Source organism: Schistocerca nitens, chromosome 9 (genome assembly GCF_023898315.1).
Source record: "Schistocerca nitens isolate TAMUIC-IGC-003100 chromosome 9, iqSchNite1.1, whole genome shotgun sequence".
NCBI classification, from domain to species: Eukaryota; Metazoa; Arthropoda; class Insecta; order Orthoptera; family Acrididae; genus Schistocerca; species Schistocerca nitens.
In genome coordinates, this window is record NC_064622.1 from 411,685,350 (window position 1) to 411,692,601 (window position 7,252).

Here is a 7,252-nt window from a genome sequence, read left to right on the forward strand (position 1 = left end):
CTCGTTTCACATTGTATCGAGCGGCTGGACGTGTATGGGTATGGATACAACCTCATGAATCCACGGACCCTGCAAGTCAGCGGGGGAATTTTCAAACTGGGGAGGACTCTGTAATAGCGTAGGACGTGTGCAGTTGGAGTGATGTGGGATCCCTGATACGTCTAGATACGACTCTGACAGGTGACACGTACGTAAGCGTCCTGTCTGATTACGTGCATTAATTCATGTACGTTCCGACGAGCAACTCTCGCAAGACGAAGTGACATACCAAAGGTCCAGAATTGTTGCAGAGTGGCTCCAGAAACACTCTTCTGAGTTTAAACACTTCCGCTGGCTACCAAACTGACCAGAGATGAACAATTTTGAGCATATCTGGGATGCCTTGCAACGTGCTGTTCAGAAGTGATCTCCACCCACCTCGTACTCTTAGGGATTTATGGACAGTCCTGCAGGATTCATGGTGTAGATTCCCTCCAGCACTACGTCAGACATTAGTCGATTCCATGCCACATCGTGATGCGGCACTTCTGCGTGCTCGTCTGGGCCCTACACGATATAAGACAGGTGTACCAGTTTCTTTGGCTCTTCAGTGTATATCCAATCCGTTCTTCAGGATTTTCAATCTTTTAGAACGATCATTTCTGTCATTTGGTAGACTTTCATGTTTACTCTCCTTCTGGATCACGGTCACACAGATATGAAGTTCATGGAACGTTACACGTTACCGCCCTTTTTCTTGTGCCATAGAGGGACTGTGCACCCACTTCCTCCTCTAAAAAAAATACACAGATTACCATTTTCTCCTACAAGAAACTTGCTTTTTATAACCAAAACTAAGAAAAATTGACCGTGTGCCGACAGTGTAGCCTATAAGCAGAATGCTTTTCATGTCAAGGTTTACAGATTCCAGACTGTACAGCGATAAAATATTCAGCATTAAAACTCACCTTTAGAGCCGCTACGCACAATAAATGCTCAGATTATTGAGTATCAGGAGATACACAGAGTAAAAATAAAAATAAAAGTTCACTAACAAGTGTTATGAGCACCACTTAAATTGATAACAATGCAAAGACTCTTAAGCTCGTTGCTGAGAGTATTTTCAACTATGAGCTCTAAATATCTCTAAATATCTCTGGAAAACACAGAATAAACGTCACTTTTATACATCAGTGGCAGAGAGGGTATTCATTTCTCCAAACTCTCTGGATTTCTATGTCCCTTCAGAGCAACTGTGCCAAATAAAGTGTTAGGTAACACGTAGATCCCAGTACGTTGTCCTGGACGACGAGTGTTCATCAGAGACAAGGGTATCACCAGGCGTGGTGTATGGCAAAGTGTCGGCGTTGAGCGAGTATAGGAGGATACAACACTTTTCACTACTACGTCGTTCTGGGTCTTCCTACGTCCCTTCGTCCTCTGCGCTGGTAAAGCATGGTCTGACGTGGGAACTCTCTCTGCACTCATTCTTTTTAGGTGATGTTTCCACAATGTTTTATGTTCTTCAATCTTTTCATTAATATTATATATGTCTAGTTGATTTCCAATAACCCCATTTCCTGTGCGGTCTTCGGTGGTAACGCCTAACTTTCCTGAGAAACCTTATTTCTACTGCTTGTATTTTACTTCTATAAAGTTTTATGCCCCCCCCCCTCCCCATGAACCATGGACCTTGCCGTTGGTGGGGAGGCTTGCGTGCCTCAGCGATACAGATAGCCGTACCGTAGGTGCAACCACAACGGAGGGGTATCTGTTGAGAGGCCAGACAAACGTGTGGTTCCTGAAGAGGGGCAGCAGCCTTTTCAGTAGTTGCAGGGGCAACAGTCTGGATGATTGACTGATGTGGCCTTGTAACAATAACCAAAACGGCCTTGCTGTGCTGGTACTGCGAACGGCTGAAAGCAGGGGGAAACTACAGCCGTAATTTTTCCCGAGGGCATGCAGCTTTACTGTATGATTAAATAATGATAGCGTCCTCTTGGGTAAAATATTCCGGAGGTAAAATAGTCCCCCTTTCGGATCTCCGGGCGGGGACTACTCAAGAGGATGTCGTTATCAGGAGAAAGAAAACTGGCGTTCTACGGATCGGAGCGTGGAATGTCAGATCCCTTAATCGGGCAGGTAGGTTAGAAAATTTAAAAAGGGAAATATATAGGTTGAAGTTAGATATAGTGGGAATTAGTGAAGTTCGGTGGCAGGAGGAACAAGACTTCTGGTCAGGTGACTACAGGGTTATAAACACAAAATCAAATAGGGGTAATGCAGGAGTAGGTTTAATAATGAATAGGAAAATAGGAATGCGGGTAAGCTACTACAAACAGCATGGTGAACGCATTACTGTGGCCAAGATAGATACGAAGCCCACACCTACTACAGTATTACAAATTTATATGCCAACTAGCTCTGCAGATGACGAAGAAATTGAAGAAATGTATAAAAGAAATTATTCAGATTGTGAAGGGAGACGAAAATTTAATATGAAATGATAATTAAATAGACACCATAGCTACAAATAGGCGTTGATATATTTCACTGGGGACATGTTGAAAATGTGTGCCCCGACCGGGACTCGAACCCGGGATCTCCTGCTTACAGGAGGTAGATTAATCTGCCACGAGTAATGAGTATGATGGGCAAACATCTATTAGGCGCACTACGAATGTAGTGGTGTGGACATGTTGGGAATGTGGATCTCACGGGTGCGTGCTAGGGAAAAGTCCCTGCAGACGCACTATCCTCTGTGCCCTCGGTGGCTCAGATGGATAGAGCGTCTGCCATGTAAGCAGGAGATCCCGGGTTCAAGTCCCGGTCGGGGCACACATTTTCAACATGTCCCCAGTGAAGTATATCAACGCCTGATTGCAGCTAGGGTGTCTATTTAATTATCATTTCATTTCTAGCAAACCTGCATGGTCATCCACGGTATGTGTTCTTTCGGGAACAGATACTTCCGTCATATATAGAAAATTTAATAGTCATGGGTCACTGGAATTCGTCAGTAGGAAAAGGGAGAGAAGGAAACATAGTAGGTGAATATAGATTGGGGCTAAGAAATGAAAGAGGAAGCCGCCTGGTAGAATTTTGCATAGAGCACAACATAATCATAGCTAACACTTGGTTTAAGAATCATGAAAGAAGGTTGTATACATGGAAGAACCCTGGAGATACTAAAAGGTATCAGATAGATTATATAATGGTAAGACAGAGATTTAGGAACCAGGTTTTAAATTGTAAGACATTTCCAGGGGCAGATGTGAATTCTGACCACAATCTATTGGTTATGAACTGCGGATTAAAACTGAAGAAACTGCAAAAAGGTGGGAATTTAAGGAGATGGGACCTGGATAAACTGAAAGAACCAGAGGTTGTAGAGAGTTTCAGGGAGAGCATAAGGGAACAATTGGCAGGAGTGGGGGAAAGAAATACAGTAGAAGAAGAATGGGTAGCTCTGAGGGATGAAGTAGTGAAGGCAGCAGAGGATCAAGTAGGTAAGACGACGAGGGCTAATAGAAATCCTTGGGTAACAGAAGAAATATTGAATTTAATTGATGAAAGGAGAAAATATAAAAATGCAGTAAATGAAGCAGGCAAAAGGGAATACAAACGTCTCAAAAATGAGATCGAGAGAAAGTGCAAAATGGCTAAGCAGGGATGGCTAGAGGACAAATGTAAGGATGCAGAGGCCTATCTCACTAGGGGTAAGATAGATACTGCCTAAAGGAAAATTAAAGAGACCTTTGGAGATAAGAGAACGACTTGTATGAATATCAAGAGCTCAGATGGAAACCCAGTTCTAAGCAAAGAAGGGAAAGCAGAAAGGTGGAAGGAGTATATAGAGGGTCTATACAAGGGCGATGTACTTGAGGACAATATTATGGAAATGGAAGAGGATGTAGATGAAGATGAAATGGGAGATATGATACTGCGTGAAGAGTTTGACAGAGCACTGAAAGACCTGAGCCGAAACAAGGCCCCCGGAGTAGACAACATTCCATTGGAACTACTGGCGGCCTTGGGAGAGCCAGTCCTGACAAAACTCTACCATCTGGTGAGCAAGATGTAAGAAACAGGCGAAATACCCTCAGACTTCAAGAAGAATATAATAATTCCAATCCCAAAGAAAGCAGGTGTTGACAGATGTGAAAATTACCGAACTATCAGTTTAATAAGTCACAGCTGCAAAATACTAACACGAATTCTTTACAGACGAATGGAAAAACTAGTAGAAGCCAACCTCGGGGAAGATCAGTTTGGATTCCGTAGAAACAATGGAACACGTGAGGCAATACTGACCTTACGACATATCTTAGAAGAAAGATTAAGGAAAGGCAAACCTACGTTTCTAGCATTTGTAGACTTAGAGAAAGCTTTTGACAATGTTGACTGGAATACCCTCTTTCAAATTCTAAAGGTGGCAGGGGTAAAATACAGGGAACGAAAGGCTATTTACAATTTGTACAGAAACCAGATGGCAGTTATAAGAGTCGGGGGACATGAAAGGGAAGCAGTGGTTAGGAAGGGAGTAAGACAGGGTTGTAGCCTCTCCCCGATGTTGTTCAATCTGTATATTAAGCAAGCAGTAAAGGAAACAAAAGAAAAATTCGGAGTAGGTATTAATATTCATGGAGAAGAAATAAAAACTTTGAGGTTCGCCGATGACATTGTAATCCTGTCAGAGACAGCAAAGGACTTGGAAGAGCAGTTGAATGGAATGGACAGTGTCTTGAAAGGAGGATGTAAGATGAACATCAACAAAAGCAAAACAAGGATAATGGAATGTAGTCTAATTAAGTCGGGTGATGCTGAGGGAATTAGATTAGGAAATGAGACACTTAAAGTAGTAAAGGAGTTTTGCTATTTGGGGAGCAAAATAACTGATGATGGTCGAAGTAGAGAGGATATAAAATGTAGACTGGCAATGGCAAGGAAAGCGTTTCTGAAGAAGAGAAATTTGTTAACATCGAGTATAGATTTAAGTGTCAGGAAGTCATTTCTGAAAGTAATTGTATGGAGTGTAGCCATGTATGGAAGTGAAACATGGACGATAAATAGTTTGGACAAGAAGAGAATAGAAGCTTTCGAAATGTGGTGCTACAGAAGAATGCTGAAGATTAGATGGGTAGATCACATAACTAATGAGGAACTATTGAATAGGATTGGGGAGAAGAGAAGTTTGTGGCTCAACTTGACCAGAAGAAGGGATCGGTTGGTAGGACATGTTCTGAGGCATCAAGGGATCACCAATTTAGTATTGGAGGGCAGCGTCGAGGGTAAAAATCGTAGAGGGAGACCAAGAGATGAATACACTAAGCAGATTCAGAAGGATGTAGGTTGCAGTAGGTACTGGGATAGAGTAGCATGGAGAGCTGCATCAAACCAGTCTCAGGACTGAAGACCACAACAACAACAACAACAACAACAAAGTTTTATGGGAACCTTGATTCACTTCCATACACAAAAACAGCTGTAGGAATGGACACAAAATTTTAATCTTGTTTTGGAATGTTTCTTTATCATTAAGCTTATTGACTGATATCTGTTAATCTTATTTTCTACATACTTCTTGATATCGTAAAAAAATGGCTCTGAGCACTATGGGAATCAACTGCTGTGGTCATCAGTCCCCTAGAACTTAGAACTACTTAAACCTAACTAACCTAAGGACATCACACACATCCATGCCCGAGGCAGGATTCGAACCCGCGACCGTAGCAGCCCCGCGGTTCCGGACTGCAGCGCCAGAACCGCACGGCCACCGCGGCCGGCTCTTGATATCGTAGCTTATATCACATCCTAAAAAATTAAAGCTGGAGATCTGCTTAAGTGAGGTATTACATGTTATTCTTTTTGAATTTCCCATGATGAGCCATGATTTTACTTTTATTTCTTAATACGGAGTGTTATATTCTCTTTGATCGAGCTGTACATACGGATTTTAACATATTTATTTCTATTAATTTTTGTACACGGATTTACTTCCTGTCTCCAGATCCTAATCGTGTAATTTATATACACATGAAATAAATTTGGTGAAAGGCTACAGCCTTGTTTAAGTTCCTTATTGATAGCGATTTCTTCAGTTTTATCATTGCCAACTTTTATTATCCGTTTCGTGTTTCTTTATAAGTTTTTTGCAGTAGTAATAATATGTATAGGATATACATATAACCTTTAGTTATTATGCCCGATAGTTTCCTTCTGTTCAACTGTCAAAAGTATTTTCCGAAGTCAACAAAAGCTACGCGTATTGACTTTCAATCGTTTCTCTAAAATTAATTTTCGTGGTATTTATATTATCACTTTGTTCTTCAAATAGCAGGGCTTCTGTTATAGTTTTCATACGATGTTTTATTATTCTATATGGCCTTGAACCATGGACCTTGCTGTTGGTGGGGAGGACTGCGTGCCTCAGTGATACAGATAGCCGTACCGTAGGTGCAACCACAACGGAGGGGTATCTGTTGAGAGGCCAGACAAACGTGTGGTTCCTGAAGAGGGGCAGCAGCCATTTCAGTAGTTGTAGGGGCAACAGTCTGGATGATTGACCTGGCCTTGTAACACTAACGAAAACGGCCTTGCTGTGCTGAAAGTAAGGCGAAACTACAGCCGTAATTTTTCCCGATGTCGTGCAGCTTTACTGTATGTCGCATGGAGAGCTGCATCAAACCAGTCATTGGACTGAATACCACAACAGCAACATGGCGTATTAAATTGCACCTTGCCCTAAAAGTGAAAAAAATTAATTTAATGCAGATAAGTAGGAGAAAAAACTCCCTAATGTTCGAATACAGTGTCAGTGATTCACTGTTTACGTAGTTACGTGCCTTAAATATCAACCTGCAACGTTGCACACAGACACAAAAGAGAACTAGTGCATGAAATCGGTTGTAGCGAATGCAAATGTTCAACTTCTGTCTATTCAGAGAATTTTGGGAAAGGTTAGCTCATCTATAAAGAAGACAGCTTACACAGCTCTTGCGCGACCCATTTTTGAATGCTGCTCCAGTGCTTGGGGTCCTCACAAGGTCGGACTAAATGAAGCCATCGAAGAAATTTAGAGATGTGATGCTAGATTACCGGTAAATTCGATCAACACCCGAGTATTACGGAAATGCTCCGTGAACTCAGAGGGAACTCCCTGGAGGGAGCACGACGCTCTTTTTGCGAAACATTACTGAGAAAAGTTCAGAGAACCAGCATCTGCTGTAGATTGCTCAGCGATTCTAATGCCACCAGCGCACATATCACCTAC

The 7,252-nt window shown here is 42.1% G+C and overlaps 1 non-coding gene across 1 annotated transcript; it reads left to right on the plus strand.

The window, feature by feature from the left end:
* Positions 1–2,742: 2,742 nt before the first annotated feature.
* Trnat-ugu (transfer RNA threonine (anticodon UGU)) lies at positions 2,743–2,817 on the plus strand. The gene has a single exon. It is a non-coding gene; the product is annotated as a tRNA-Thr (tRNA).
* The last annotated feature ends 4,435 nt before the right edge of the window (positions 2,818–7,252 follow it).